The sequence below is a fragment of the Lepeophtheirus salmonis genome, chromosome 5 (assembly GCF_016086655.4).
Source record: "Lepeophtheirus salmonis chromosome 5, UVic_Lsal_1.4, whole genome shotgun sequence".
Classification (NCBI taxonomy): domain Eukaryota; kingdom Metazoa; phylum Arthropoda; class Copepoda; order Siphonostomatoida; family Caligidae; genus Lepeophtheirus; species Lepeophtheirus salmonis.
The window spans coordinates 8445660-8463594 of record NC_052135.2 but is presented as its reverse complement, the minus strand read 5'-3'; positions in this window follow the sequence as shown (position 1 = coordinate 8463594).

Sequence of the window (17935 nt, the reverse complement as noted above, 5' to 3'; positions counted from 1 at the left end):
CCCAGCTCATGGGTTGCAGAAGTGAACTGCTGGTCGAAAAGGTGGTTCAATAGCCACCGGCACCGCTTCATTGAGAATTAAGGACCCCTTCTAATAGTATATAATATACCTCGGCCTACTGGTAGGGCAAGTGAGCTTGTGCATGGAAAGCCCCATCACTCACAATCTCAGGAATGATATGAGAGAACCTATGGAGACTTTATGATGATATTGCAGCGTGACAACAAGACAAGTAAGTTGACTGATGGACAGGGGTTTGTTCAGTATGCCAAGAATCGCTGCTTTCACTCTGTTATTAGACAAAGTCCATACCAAGTAATATATGATCATCCGATGATAAAGGTCGTCCTTGAGGGCTAACATTCACCTAAAAAGTGTGATATAACCACAGAGTAGTAGCTATTAGAGATTTGTAAAAATATAGACCAGGAAAGTATCGAAGTAGAGGACATAGAGAGAACACCGTTTGATGACAAGAAATGAATATTCTATTAACAATCTCAATCTGGAAAACAAAATTGTTCCATCTGCAGCCTTAAATGCGACGCTTTAGAACCTTCCAGTGTTGTCATGGGGGAAAATGAAGATAATTGCATATATCTAATGTGCTAACATTGCAAATCTACTCAGGATTGCCAAGAGTAACAGAGAAGAGCTAATCACAAGAAAGAAGAACAGCCAAACAGGATTTTGCAACTCATCTCAGCCAGTTTAAGGAAGCTGATATAGAACAATGGGTCAAAGTCGCAGTTCCAAGTATCGACCGTAGAAAAAATGATCCAATCTAGTTCTTGACTGATGTGATCCATATAGCAGAGAACAGATATGATAGATTATGGGGTAAAAATTGTGTCTTAAAACAGCTCAATGTAAGAAACCAGTTTGAGCTTTCAAGGAGTCATTCATCAGTGTTGATGAAGTTTCCAAGAGATAAGGAACGTTGCGACTGACCGCATCATTTCTGTCGGATGGATATAGACAAGGCTTTAAGCGGTGCCATTGCACAAACTTCAAACAAAAAAGTTCATCTGCAAAAAAGGAAACTTCTTTAATAGCAAATGCCCCAATAGGACAATGCTGCAAAAGTAGTTTATCTGGTTAATGTGTTTATATTTAGAATATATTAAGTAAAAATATTTAGGAATAAAAATATATATTTTTAGAAATGTTCTTGAAATTATTACATTTGATGTTGGAAAATATTTTTAAACAAGTCTACTTCGAAGAAACTAATAAAATTTATATGAAATATACGAGAATGTAGTTCGAATATTATTAAATAGGATCAACGATTTTAATATAAATTTTTATTAGATCATTACTTGTTGCTGTTGTCATCCTTATATTCAAATTACTCACTTTTTTGGCTCAAATTTTAGTATTAAAAAACTCCTGAACCCTCTAGTTGCAGAGGAGCCGCATGGCGGCCATTAACCACCATCAAAGTTTCACATATCTTTAGAAAGCCATACATATACAAAGTATAATACCAAAAAAGTTCAGGCCATTGACTTGTGTAAATAACGAGGGGTCCTTGATGCTCAGGAAAGCGGTGGGTAATGATCCACCTTTTGGACCAGCAGTTCACTTGCACTACCCATAGGTGGGGCGTATTATAGGATATTAAAAGGGGTTCTTTATGCTCAGGGAAGAGGTGGTAGTGAGTAATGATCCACCTTTTGTAAAAATGGTTCACTTGCAAAACCGTGGACCAGGATTCATCATAGGATATTGGAGGAGGTCCTTGATACTTCGGCGATAGGGTTTGATCACCCTTGTTGACAAGCAGTTCACTTGTGTTAGCCGTATATTAGAAGTCAGTTATTATTGCCAGTCTTTGAGCCGTTCACACGATTTCCGTTCATTTGTAACAAAATTCCGTTTAGGCGTTCATTTTTTAAACAAAGCGAAGAGGAAGTGATCGATATTTTTTCCGAATTGTGTTGGCTACAAACAAACTGTTTCCTCGCAATATATATATTTTTATGTATCACAATGTTTTATGTACGTCACCTAATAATTTTTCCTCGTTACGTATACAATTTGACTCACAGAATTTACCTTTTGAATTAATGGAGGCTGCGTAGTTAGTTATGCAGTAATTCATTATATCTACAAAATGTATTAGTCAATTAAATTTATAGAAAAAATCATTATTAGGACACCGTTTCACCACCACTTGGTTTTATCTTTGGTACTGTAGTAAGATATATCCTTGAAGAACAATATCAGAGGACGAAAATAATGAAATATGAAATGAACTCAGTTCCAAGATTTTTCTGTTAATTGTTTAATTTTTTCGCATTCATGTGCTCGGGCCAGAGATTCAAATAATAAGTAACGTGGGCACTCTGAGAATTTAAATAATATTTCAGAGGAGAGCAGTTTTGCTATTATAACATTTTATTTCATTAGCTGAAAGTAGCCGTGAAGGAAATAAATACAAATCCTACTCCGTATATAGCAAGGGCATATAGGCTGCAATTTCTCCGATACCGAACTTCAATTCTACTCCAAGTACTAAAAAGACTTCACACTTCTACCCCAAAGCAAATCCTCTAAGCTACTTTTCACTAGGGATTATTTTAATACTTATAACTCTTTCTCTCTCTCTCTCTTTTCCATAATAAAAGAATAATGATGACAAATTTGTTAAATAAAAAATAATGTAACGGTAGCAATTACAAAAAGAGCCTGATCATCAATTTCATATTTTTTAACCTCTGGCTCAGGCACTCTAAAATGAACCAATAGCATGAACGTTGCTAATTTTCGCACGATATACCAATCAAGATGTTGCATTAAGAAGAGTACTATTGCATTCTACTCTAAGAGTGGACACTTAGAGTTAAATATGTTAATTCATGAAAACCCCCAAAAATTAATTTTTCACACATGAATGCGTATTTTTTTCAATCTATTTCATAAGTAATTAGAAGAAACTCACAAATGTCGTGATCATAAAAGCCTTTTTATGCTTATAGCAATTGCTATATAACATTTTAAGTTTATAAATTACAGATTTAAGGTAAAAAAACTCTATTTCTTCTAAATTTTTATTTTAGCATGTGTACTAGGGTGTCCACTTTTAAGGGCGACATGGTAAATTGATCTTCTGTTGTATTTTAATGAAGGAAAAAAATGTTTGCCAAGTTTCAGTCTTCAAAGGCCGTTTTTAACCTCTATAGCTATTTGAAAAGGACTTTTTTAAACAACATTCTCTATTTGTAAAGGGATTCAGAAGTTTCAATTTTAAAGTTATGTTGTTGAATTTCAAAAGTTTCTTTAAAGTTATTTTTCTCAAGTGATGGATAAGAATATAATCCTTATTTTTCATTTGGAAGAAAAACAAATTGTAGCTCAACGAAATACTTGGGATACTCAAACGATCAGAACCACTCTACTTCCCTCTGATTAGCAACATCCATAAAGGATTTTTGTTAGAGTGTTTAAAAAATGTTCTTGCATCCGATAAGTTGGGCTAAATTGTAATTTGAATTTAACACCTCACCTCCTAATGTTAAATAATTTTAATATATTTCTCAATTTATAAGCAGATATGAGTTGTGGAGGAACAAAAGAACTGATTAGAGATTATAAAGGGAGCGGGGATGAAATTGTCGCCAAAATATTTTTCTACAAAAACAACACAAAATATACATTTTTTAACTTTTTTATTGAAAATCAAAACTATGACGTGCATATAGGTAATGAGTAGCCATTCATTTGATATAATCACCATTGGCATCAATAACAGCCTCAATACGGCCTCTGAACCGGCCGAAAGCTCTTCTGACCATCTCATTGTCCATGTTGCCGAATACCTCCTTGATGGAGTCCATCAGGCTGGCCTTGGTGCAATGGAGATGTCTGTTGGTATGTCTCTCGACATAGCCCCAGACAAAATAGTACAAAGGATTAAGGTCGGGAGAGTTAGGAGGCCACAAATCCTTGGTTACGACGTCATGACAGTTCTCGGTTAACCACTGCATGGAGATTTTGGACACATGGCAGGGTGTTGAGTTCTGTTGCCACACCCAGGGCCTGTCTCCGTCCTTCATGGACCTGGTAGGATCATCCTCAACCATCTTCTTCACCTTGTCGACAAAGTTGGTGTCCCTACCTTCCTGTCGGCGCCCTCTTCCTTGGGTGCCCTCTTTATGGTGACATCAACATCCCAGGTGTCCTCTGGCTTCTTAGGGATACGCTAAACAGTCCGTAAATTCACTGCTAAGGTTGAAGCAATCGTTGAATTGGAGATTTCACCTCCATTATTAACCAATGCAATGACTACGGCGGACCTCGAAAGCTCCTCGTTCCACTTATAGCTCTTTATCTCCTCATATGATGACGGCATGATGCTAACTGAACTACGTATCGTCAGCTGACGAGAATAGCTTTCCTATTTGGTAACCGGTTTTTTATTTGATAATGTCGTCTTCAAGTTATCAAGGTTTAAACTAGGCGACAATTTAATCCCCGCTTCCTGTACATAGTGTTTGTAATTGTATCTCACTCAAGTTATATTGGAAACTGTTTTCAATAGTACCATATATTTTATAAGCTATTCTTTCATTTTAATCAATTAAATTTATTGAGAGACAGACATTTCAAACAAGCGGCTCCCATGGACATACTCTTAAAGTATTTTTGGGTGACCCCCAAAAAAATTATAATTTAGGCTAATTAATCGCAGAGTTTCTTAGTGAAATACAAAATATGATCAGTGTTCTAAATTCTTTTAGATTGAAGCTAATTTAAAATAAAATGAGAAAGTGTCCACATTCTTTTTCAAATTCTTCTTGAATGTTGTTTAAATATGTTGAAATAGAGGAGATATTACATTTTATTTTTCTGACAATAAATACAAAATTTTCTCATTACAATTCACGTCCTTCTTTTATTGAATCTCGCCAATTTTTCAAACTCTAAAATAATTATTTAATAATTGTTGGTTATTAGTTCATAGTTTAATTCAAATTCAACTAATTATCATTCAGAACACTGATAAGAGAGGGGAAGCAGAAAAATTAAAAGGTGACAACAAAAATGTTTTGATAATTAGTATATTATTGAGGCAACGCCCTGAACATTAGACTGTTTCAAAATCCAATTACAATAGGATTTTAGATGGTGACTGTATTTCTCTGTATTTATGTGAAAAAAGATAATTTAGATAAATAAAATTTCTAAGCCATTGGGTTTTAAAGATTTAGGAATTGTGAGATATGAAGACAAACATCAATCATTTGTATTTCCTTTATTTTTTGACCAATTCTTAAAATTTTTAATTGAGTAAGAGCTTTAACACTATATAAACAATTGTTATTTCTTCACTAAATGTAAACAGACAATTATTTATACAACTTAAATGCCCATAACGTTCAGTTATATCCTACAATCAGGGATCACAATTTTCGCTAAATTGTATATCTTTTTAGCACACCTCTCTACAATACCATTCACGACCCGAATATTATTTACATAATATTTGACTTTGTTGCAATTTTCATTATTTTGACACTATGGCTCTGGACATATGTGGTCATCTAAAGAAGTTTTTGATAATATTTTAAGAAAAACAAACCAACCTCATCATAAACTATCTTATTTTTCAGTAACAGCTATATAATCTCAGAATTCGATCCAGATTTAATATCAAGGACATATTTTTATTCCAGTGTGGACCAGCATAGAGGAGAGGATCCTCATGGAATGATCTTATGTAGTTCATATTAATATGATCATAGATTAAAATAATATTATATGCTGGTATGTTTAAAAAAAAAACAATAATTAACGTGATTAGCCTGATAATTTGAGAAGAGCTGCTTAGTTGTCATGGCGTATAGACAACAACTATTCCAATGTCGATTCTTGATTCTACTTCGAGTCCAACAATTACTTTCACTTATAACTCCGTAACAAATCCTATATACTAACTTTTCGTCTTACATGCACTGGTGATCAACTTAAAGTTTATATTTATAAGTAACTAGGATATACCCGCATTATATATTTTATTTTATAATGGACATACTAAAACAAACTCGCAAATCCTCTTTATAATTCCGTTTTTTTAATCTGTATATAATATATGTTAGGTAGGCTACAAAAGAGGGACTCCTCTAATCTTTTTTCTCCCCCACGTGTTAAATTGCTCGAACAACTGATCGATAAGAAGTTTTGTGACGACTAAAACGTCATAAATATATTCATCTTTTCACTCATAAATTTGATGAATCTTCTTAAAAACAATTGCCCTAATAATGTTCTAGAGCGTTTAAACTATATTGGCATTGCAAAAATTCAAGAAAAAGTCACAATATACATACAGCTTCATTTAATAACTTAAATGACCTTGGAATTGACTTCAACATTTTGTACCAATAATGAACCTTCTAAGCAATAGATAATCTTTTCTTTAAAACGTAAAGAAGCTTGAACATTTTTCTATTCATTAGGGAAAAAAATATATAAATTGATTGAGAATATCAGTTTTTATGAGATGAAATAGTTTGTAGGGGCTTATAAATTATAAAAAACGTGTCATATTTGTGTGTTATGATCATTATTTTCCTGTCACTGAACCTCGTACAATTCCCATCTAGGGAAGTGTAGATTTCGTGATTCAAGCTACAACAGTCCTAAATGTAGAAGAAAATAATTTGAGTGTAATAATAATAACAAACTCCGTGCGGCATATTTAATAGACCCGTCTTGAGAAGCCAGCTCTTAGTACGTGCAATTGATTTTTTCATCAATTTCACCAATGGATTTACTGTTTTGATTTTCGAATCTACAGCCACCATCTTTGAGACATATAATATTATTTGAGTAAACTTACCCTGCAGAGCCCAGGAATTTGGTGCGTCAGAATTAAACATAGCTCTAGGTACGTAACTTGGAATTCTCAAGGAGAAGATTGATTAAATTTTCAACCACAAATCTCCCAATTTCTCAGTGAATAGCCAATGGATTTACTGTTTTTGCTGCATTTTCGAATCTACAGCCACCATACCTTAAAAAAAACTTTGAGACACGGGGGAATCGATCTTGTTTTATGAAAAAATTAACTTATTTGAGAAAAAATAAACTTACCCTGCAGAGCCCAGGAATCTGGTGCGATCAGAATGAAACATAGCCCTAGGTACGTAACTTGGAATTCTAAACAACTTATATTTTTTGTCTAAAGTCTATAACTGTCACCGTTTTTGAAATCTCTACCCTATGTTTTTTATCAGCGTACGAACGGACAGACATCTACTATAATATAATATTAGAGTTGTATGTGCGTCCATCACGTGGATTAGCTTGTCTTGGTGTACTATAACATGTAGATGTATGTATATGTTACAGTCAAAGTAAGAAATCTGTTAATATGCAAAATAACTAGTTAATGTATATAATAACTGAACTAGACCGTTAATGTGCATAATAACTAGGTAATATACATAATAACTGAATAAGACTGTTTATGTGGAAAATCATTGGAATCATAAATTTCACATTATCTTCCGAGACCCTTTCCAGAGACACAAATTGATGCCTTACAGCATGTCTACAGGGCTTGATTAAGAGTAAACACCCTTCGTCAATTCATGTATTACAATCAGGGACGCCATCCACTGAACCCCCGTTTGCTATCCCAGCCCACGGGGTTTGTTGCGTGCCAATGCGACTAACAATCGGGTTGGAACCCATCCACAACTAATGTAATATCATCAGAAACGGCATCCACTATAGCCACATCTCGAATCCCGGCCCATGGATTGTCTTGCGTAAGAACACGACTAAAAGACGGTTGTAATCCACCGCGAAATCATGTAATATCATCAGAGACACTGACGTCAAAAAGAAATAATACTTTCATAAATTATTTTACTAATGTTCACTATTTCAATGTTGTGAATATAATATATGTATACTGTGCTTCGTATAAACTCAAATAAAGGAAATACTTATTATATTTGAAATATTGAAATTCCCTACTCATCGTGAATGGATTTCTTCAATGTTGCAATCTTGGAATCTCCTTCGCAAGGAAAGAGTCCAATCTGCTCTCTTGACATGGATGATCCTGTTAGAAGTATCTTTCTCCACATTCCTCTAACTGCCTTTGGCATCATCTCTTGGAGAAAATATCTAAAGAGTTTTTGTATCATCAAAAATTTAGGCCCTGATTTTCAAGGTTGTAAGTTAAGTTGTATCTGGATTTACAAATAACGAAGAACAACTCTCTGAATGCTCTCAAAAGGGGTCTTAGCTTCAAATAGTTTCTAGCATCTGTATTTTGCATAAATGCTTGGGTATGCTCCATGGATTCGAACATCAAGATGTGTAATTTATTTACGATAATTATATCTCTCTTTAATGTAATTGAAGTATGATAGGACGTAGACGGACTTTATTTCTATTAATAATTATTATATTTATTTATGTGTAAAAATGTCTCATTATATTTTGTATATATATAATTTTCATTTGTCGCCAATAACTTTTTGAATCCATTTGTAATATTTAATATTAATAACTTCTATGTCGTATCATTTGTCATAATTAATTTGTTTGATTTTCTATGTATAACTTCTATTAAAATTTCTGATTAATATTTATTGTAATAGCTAATCGTTTTTTCGTTTTATATATATATTTTACAAATACATTTTTAACTTAATATCACAAGTATACGTTATAATACTTTAATTTATCAATTTGATAGTAATTTACAGGTAAAGTAAAGTGTTGGCCATTAGTTTTTGATTACTCATTGTATAATATTAGCGACTTAAAGGGAAGGAATTTATGAGATCTCAATGTTAATAGATCTATAATTTAGAAATAAGAAAGTTTTTTTGGTGAGTTCCACGAAATAAATAAAGTATTCCTGAATTTGAAAATGTCGACTACTTTTTATATACTCTGTTCTAGTGTTACTTGAACTATATAGAAGATTTTTATTTAATCAATAGTAACATATGTCTCATTCCCCTATTTTACTCGCACTTGCTTGTTCTCTCTTCAAGAATATAATAATAATGAGATCAGCTTTGGATAATATATTCAGGTAGCAAATACAAACAGCCAATCATACATTGAATACAGTTACGTCACTAAGTTAGGGCCTTTGGTTTTTAAAATTGTAAAAAAAATAACTGTTAATAAATTGAATCAAATAAACTACATGTATTTAAATACAGAAACAAAAAGTAATATTAATGACAGATTTAGATTAATAAGTTAGGTGCATATTTTTTCAAATAGGTCCTTAACAAAAAAAAAAAAGGAAAAACTACAATCGGGAGAAAAAAAAAACAATTTCTGCTCACATCTTTCCCTTCATATAACATTCAAAGTTTTATATTTACAGAACAACCTCACTACAAAGTAATTTTTTAGTTCTAGCTTCATTTTGTCCAACAATCTTGTCAATTAACAATTACTTTTTATTCAAAACTGAAAACGAAGTTCAAACATAATCATTTATAACATCTTTAAGACACATGAAACACCATTTTTGAAAACTCTAAGACCCCCAAAAAATTAATACCCATGCTCTTGAAACCCAAAAGCATGTGAAAAAGTTCGGACACAATTCTAACCCTACGCTCTCTTTACAACTTTTGTAATAACGTCCGCAAATATAGACGGCTCAAAAATGCTTAAATGTCGTTGCCATATCTCACAATGTTTAAATCTGTAATGTGCTTTGTTTATATAAACATCTGAGAAATACTTAATATTACCGTTAGTACCCAGCATTGCCCGGAGTAACTTAGGGGTCAGCTAAAAGATAAGTTTGGCTTTAAAAATGTAGAAGATAACTTTCCTCAAAAATGAAAAAATAATAACTATTTTAAAACGGATGTTAAAAAACGAAAATAATTTAGAACAGTGTATGCTATATTTCTGTAGAGATTAATTTCTTCAAAATTGGACCTTGCTATCATGTTTTTCAATTTTGTAATAGATTTGTATCCATTTCTGAACGGAAGAGCCACGTCGTTTAAACCATAATTTTTTTCTTATTGGGGAAAAAAATTAATATGTTAATTAGTCTTAAAAGAATAAAAACAAAGAAAATTTATTTTAACATTCCAGTGTTATATATGTACACGCAACCATCACCTCTCTAAATTTATTATTAAATTATCATTCATATATTATTAACAATAACTAATCAAATCATTACCATTACTCATCTACTCACCAAAAAAAATTGATATATGATAGTAGAAAAAACACAAAACAAAATAAAGTGGGGAAAAAGGAAGAACCTGTAGAGCCGGAAACGATCTCGAGCCATATCTAAAAAAAAGAAGATGCTGGTAAACATTCTTATTCCTTTACAATTCCTAACCCACCTCGCTCCTTTCTCGTCCAAAACACCAAAAAAATTTATGTGCATCTTCACTAGCTCTTAAAAATTTTGCGCCATACGTTATAAAGAGTAACTTTAATATGATTGCTTTAATCCGAAATCCATCCTTGGACCTTGGAATGGTGGGCTCAATGCATTAATTACAGTTCTTACTTGAGTTATGTATTTGTAATACTAGAATAAATGTCTTGAATTTCTCCTCACATTTTTACAGAATGAGCACAGGCTTTCTCCCGACATTTTTTTCGATTTATTCACAAATAGGGACGACGTTACCATTTGGTACCGATGCACACAATTACAATAATTCATTAATACTACAACATTCTTATTTCTTAGATCAAAATATGCTTATTATATACATCATAGAGCAATATGTACAGTGCACCCGGTGACTTGTTTTCATAGATTTATACATTCATTGTAGACTTCATTACTTCAAATAGACACAAATAAAGAGAAAATGATGTCCTCCATTCAAAATTCTACAGTGACAGAATTTTGAAACAATCTAATGTATTTACATTGTATCTAAAACTATTGGTTTACCGTATTTAAAATGGGTATTAAATTTATCTCCCAAAAACAACAAAATCACCAAAAGTTTAACAACTCAATTGTTTTGACCAAACCCGAAACTTTTGGACAAAGATTAGGGTAGGGTGAGGTCTAATGGGGATATTTTTACGTTTAGAGGTTTGTCCCAAGAAATTAGATGACCTTTCCAAACGTTTCATGCTCCCATGTTAAAATTACATGTCTCAGCTATCAATTTCACGTAGATAGCATTCATTTGCCATTGAAAAATAATCTAAAAAAATTATACTAAAGAAAAAAAGTAATCGTTTCACAAATTTGACTCCACCCATGTTGTAGATTGGAAAGAGTTGAGGATTATATAGCTTTTCACATGACGTCAGCATTATTGATGTTGGTCAAGTTGTATAACAATGAAGCCCCCTTTTCAATAATATTAAGGAAAAATTAAGAAAAAAATATCTTATGATTTCCATGATAATTCTGATCTACAATATGGAAATAACATTTTATAACGATATAACAACATATTTTCAATACATTTTAGGATAATATATGTAATAAAACTAAGCAATAAAGGTATACATTCTTGATAGATAATATGGTCTAGGCCTTTTATTTGTTGGTACCATTTTGACATCCAATAGTTGACTATTTTCCTTAGTATTAAGGAAAATAGGGTTTTTTATTGTTGTTGAGGCAAAAACCATGCTGAATTAACATAAAAAAAGTTTATTAGAGTGAAGGGCTTGAAACAATTTTTGAGGCACACCACATAATTGATGACATAACCATATGTTATCTTACTTACATTAGCCACGTTTGACCCCAAGTGGGGAAAAATGATTTCTTAGGTAATTTAATATATGTAGATAGGAAAAAAATATATATAGCTCCTAAAATTTTGTGCTTTAATTCATAGAATAGGCATATAAAAAAAGTTTCTACCTATTTTTTCCTTTCAGTTTCAGGATCTTTAATTTGGGCAATTTTTTCAATTAATATTTTTAAAGCATATATATCTTTCCCCAAAAAAAATAATCCAATTGTATAGTTTTGATGAGACTTATGCATTTTAATAGCAAATAATATTTACATTTTATTATTTATAAGAAAATTCTTTAATATTTGAAATTGGAGAGTTATTTTGTTCACCTCGATGATTATATAAGTACACATAATACATGGCCTGAAACGTCCCGGGTCTTACAAAGAAAACCCTATATATATGTATTTTTTTTTGCTTTTTTTAAATTATGAGCTTTATGGAGTGGAGTCTTCAAAGCATTTTTCAAACACTTGCATAGCTTGAACGGTATATTTTCCCATCAAGAAGCAGTGTAAAATTAAAACATAATTTTTTTTTTTTGTACATTGTTTTAGAAATAAAAAAGTAACGTATCACTTAGCACAATAACCCACAAATGAAAGAAAAAATTGTGATGAAATTTTAACAAATCTGGAATATATAACTTAATTTATTTCCTTCCAATATCCCAGACTATCTACCCTAATTCTTGAAGTTGAATTTTATTACTTTTATTAAGAAAAGAAAGGTAAAATAAAGTTTTTAACCCGTACTGATATAATGTATCGCTATGTGATTATAATACCTAATCTAAATTTGTGCATGAAAAACAATAACTTTCTTTTATTATATATGTATGTTCTAAGCACTGGAATTTTGTCCAGAAAGAACTGTTATATTTAGATGATCTTTCATTATCACAATTCTCCTTATCTTTATAGGTATATCCTTATATGTAGTAAGTAGTGTGACTGTTTTTTGTTAAGTTATAAGCTTCCAGCAACATATTAAATTGTATCATAATATAATGGATGGATTATAATTAGATTCGACAAATCCTTGATAAATATTCTTACATTAAAGAATGAGATTTACGAGACTATTTTCAAGCATGTTGTTTACAGATGAGACTAATTATAATATTCTTTTTCGCCAGCTTACAGCCTCCTTTAGCTTTGTATAAAAGAAATCACAGGTTCAAAGTGTTGATTTACCGAACAGAAGACTGAATTGTCCTTTTTAATTTGACTTTTTATTCGAGTAGACTCAGTAGTCTACAAGCAAAGCATTTCAGTGTATTTTTTTTTATTTTTTATAAGAAGATTGAAATTTGGGACATTATATTAGACAAATAATCTAGTTATTTTATGAACAGGGTCTCAAAAAACTAGTACAAGCCAGATTCGGCTCCAATATGTGCATAAATTATGAATTACTGTGATTTAAGAATATAAAAGAAAGTTGGTAATTTGAAATACCGCCCCGTGCAAAATTATTTACCGATGGTGTAAATATACTTTTTAAGAGGTTTTGTGGCAACCAATCTGATTATTTCGTATTTTTACTGTTAAAATAAACAAAAATCCTTCCTGTGAGAGCGTAACAACTTCCACACGTGAGACCATGTCCAATCAAGAAACAAAGGGGATCGAAATTGCAGCCCTCCTCCGAGCGGGAGTGCCTCATAACAATATTAAGGAACAGGTTGGGCCTCGTTGAAGACAATTTACAACGTTTCCAAGCGCTTGGAGGCTGGGGGTGATCTCAAACATTCCCCTGGGGCTGGCAGGAAGCCCACTGTCTCAACAAGGCCAGTAAAGGCAGTGTTCAAGAAGACTCCCAACAGGTCCATTGCCGACATGGCCAGAAAGATGGGAACGTCGAGATCAACTGTTTCAAGGGCATTGAAAAGGGCTGGAGGAAAGTCCCTGAGGCGTACTGAACGTCCTCTGCTAACTGAATGTCAGCGAGAAGTCAGACTTGAGCGTGCCAAGAAAATCTTGAATGATATCAAGAGCTCATCTGGACGCATCATCATTTTTTCAGATGAGAAAACTTTTACGGTCGATCCTGTTTTCAACAGGTAAAATTACCGTTTTGTGAGCTTTGGAGATGTGCAAGATAAGCACCGCTATGTGGCAACAACAAATCACTCTGCTTCGGTGATGATGTTGGGTCTCGTGGCCTCCAACAGGAAGGCCATGAAGCCGGTATGGTTCCCCACTGGCTACAGATTAACAGCGGAGGATTATGTGAAGATTATGGCGCCCAAGGTCCTTCCGTGGATCAAATCCATAGTCGGCAACTCTCCTTGGGTTTTTCAACAAGATGGAGCACCCGCCCACGCTTCCAAGAAGCTCAGGAGTGGCTTAAGGACAACATGAACTTTTGGCCCAAGGACTACTGGCCCCCTCAGAGCCCAGATCTGAACCTACTAGACTTCTCTATCTAGGCGCACGTGGAGACCAAGGCCTGCAAAAAACGACACAAGAACATAAATGCCTTAAAGGCTACTGTCAACAAGGCCTGGGCCTCCATGGACTCCGATTACATCCAGAAAGTCTGTGGCAGCTTCAGACGTCGCCTGACCAGTGTCATTGAGTCAAATAGTGGCTACATGGATTAAATTTGATCACAAACTATTTTATTATTCTAAAAATGTATGAATAAATTGTTTCTCAAGTCATTCGAAATGTCATTATTGTCCGCGATATGTTCTGAACAAAAATTGGTAAATAATTCTGCACGGCCCGGTACGTAAGTGGATATCTTTAGTGATGAAAAGCTTGTGTATTTTGGGCATGTTAAAAAAAAAAGAACCCAATCATAAATATGGTAACTCTAACAATTTGAAAATGTTTTGGAGGAGAACAGATTAGCTGTCATGACGTCTCGTTAGCTAGATGAACTACAATAAGCTGTGACGAGGGAGGAGGAGAAGAAGAGAATAAACAATGCCATTAGCAAGAATGACTCCGATGTCGATCCTCAATTAGGATATGTTGTAGGTTGCCTGAGCCTTAAGTTTAGAGAGCTAAGAAGTAAACATTCAAGACTTTTACTTCAATAGATCCTCAAATTGTATCGTTGAAAGTTTAAAAAACTCCAACTACGGAATTATCAGTGAAGAACAATGGTGAATTATTGCAGTGTACCTGGATTTAAAGGCGTATGAGGCTCTAGGTTCCCCCAAGGAACCCACCTTACAAGTGAAATGGAGGCTTGCAATAAATCGTATCAACCTTAAGACCAATAATCTTTGGGCTCCTTCTTTGCATTCAATAGTATGTCACAAACATTTCAAGAAAGAAGATTACGATCTTCCAGGAGGAGATGGGATCCTGAAGTTCCTAGGCTTCTAAAATGCCTTAAAAAAGGAGTGGTACCATCGATTTTTCCTATAGAAAATCAACAGAGCCCACATTTCGTGAAGCGGGCTATAAAAATCGTCTAAAACCAAAAGAAGTCAACACAGCCCAAGATGATGTAAAGTCACATACTTTGAGGACAATGTCATTGAGATTGAGGTTCGTAATTTAAAGGAAGAGGATACGATTGGTCAAAAATGTACTGTTCAGACACAGACATGTAACGACTTTAATCATGCTTCATCCAGTCTCTTCTTCTCCATCAAGACACTAGCCAATGATTCACAGGCTGACGAGTTTTACACTGGATTTTTTTATTGAGATAACCTCATCTACTTTTTCAACTATCTTGGTCCAGCAGCCACAAATCTCAAGTACAAATCCAAACTGTCACCACTTGAAGAATGTGTTCTGCATTAGTCAAGCTTAGAAGAAACATCCAAGATTTCGAACTTGCTCACTTTTTTTGCGTTTCTAAAGTTACTGCTGCTGGAGTCTTTCGAATATGGATCGCATTTCTCTATTTTCAATTGCAAGAGTATGAAATGTGGCCGTCTAAAGAAGTTGTTGAGCAGCACATGCCAAAGGATCTCAAAACCAAGTTTCCAGCTTCCCGGATAGCCTAGGATGCCACTGAGATTGCAATTGATAAGCTCAAAAATGTCACGCAACAAGTTGCTTAATGGAGCTCCTATAAAAACCGTAACACAGTCAAGGTTATCATAAGAACTTCGCCTCATGGGACAGTTATTTATGTAAGCGACACTTATGGTGGATCTGCAAGTGATAGGCAACTATTTGAACGTTCTGCGCTCATGAAAAATGAGTTTTTGAGAGAAAATATTCGATTATGGAAGACAAAGGAATCCTTGTTCAAGACTTGTTTGCAGCAAGGGACGTACATGTAAACAAACCAACTGTACTAAGAAATAGGAATCAGATTCCTAAAGATAAAGCCCTCAACGACAGAAAAATAGCCTCAAAGCGCGATCATGTGGAGATAATTACAGGTTATTGCAAGGTATATAGAAATCCAAGGTAGTGCCATAGTGAGAGGGCTGATAAATTATACAAATTGACAGCCATTTCTGCCATCTCGCTGTGGCACTGCCTTGGATTTTTATATACCTTGGGTTATTGCAAGAATTTCAAGATACTTAAAGGATCAATGATCAAAACCCCAATGCCGTACGAATTATATTTGCATGTTTTGCCATTAATAAACTTCGACAGTAAATAAATATGCTTAAACTTAATTAAATCAAGAATATGCTTTTATTCACATACCCATAACATAACATAACATAAGTTTCATAAGTTATTTTTATAAATATGGTGTGAAAATATACATCAGAAAGACGATTTCTGCAAAATAATTGAAAAGAATATTGAATTGGTTACAAAAATACATTAAATGTTACGTACTTGAAACAATAAAAGGTGAATAGACCTTTTTCTCTTCTGGATAAATTAGCTTTGGGGGATCCAGAAGTAATTCACACATTTTTTCCGTATCACTACGATCGGTCATTTTACAAATATCTCCAAACATCGAAAAAGTTAGTCTATCTTCTCGATTTAGAAACCAATTTGAGGAGCAAGATTGGATTCAATTATATTTATTTCATATTGGTTAACTTTACACAATAGGAAAATTTATGTATGTTTACTTATTTTGACTCAAATGATGACTGTCTTTTTTTGTAAATCAACACATCAATGACACTTCAATAAATCGATAAAAGAACTGGAACTCAATACACATGCTATGACAAAATTGATAACTAAGTTGCTTGTAAAGAGCAGTAAATTTGTATATATTTAAATTGTACATTTATAATAAAGAATCTCAACAAATCTACCAAAAAGATACAAAAAATGTTGAAGAAGGGAACTTTCAATGATAACCATGAATATACACATCGTCGGTAGTCCATTATCTTAAATTTAATATCGTAACTCGTAAATTAGACTTATACAAGGTCGACCTTAGTCAACTACAACCTATACCCCCGCAGTGGGCCTAGCACTTCTATTAGGTCCGGTGCAGGGAAGATTTCCTTTACTGCCCACTGAAAAAAAAAACAAAAAAAACAGACACATTTTTTTAAATGTGTTTTGAAAATAATGTAGTCATTTTCTAAAAAAAGAGATTCGAGATTAAATTCAAACAGGAAAGAAGGAAAAGAGCACTGCACCTTTATATTCTTCCCAGGTCCCGCTGACTCTAAAACTGGCCCTGTCTCAGTTATTAACCTTATCGTATCTACTTATACCTTGTCCTGTGTCGATCCTTATTAATATTTAGGACGGAAGACTGCAGTGCCCTCCAGTTCAGCACTCCATATTAGTCCTAAAACTGATAAAGTCTATCTTTGATCACGTCACTCAACTTTTTTTAATCATTTCTAGTACACGTCGTTACTTTTATTTTATCAAGTAGCCTTTCATCCAAAAAGAAAGAAAAATGGCCCAAAATTATCTGGTACTAAGCCAAAAAGTCGATCATACCAACTGCTATTGGTATCTAGCTTAAGCCCTCCCAGACTATCATTGTCATATTATTTATCCACAACTTTTTAAAATGAATTAAATTTATTTAATAATATCAAAATCCCACATAGTATTTTATAATTTATTCGATACCGTATTATAAAATTCCTTAGTAATATTATAAAAAAACGTATCCATACATTTTTAATTGTATTTGATAGCCTAAATTTCAATAATAATATGACTAATATATATATAACAGGGTGTACCAGGATTTTATTTAGGGGGAGATTGGTTTTTTTCCAAAACGAATTACCATTCTTTTGGAAAAGAAATCCTATAAAAATT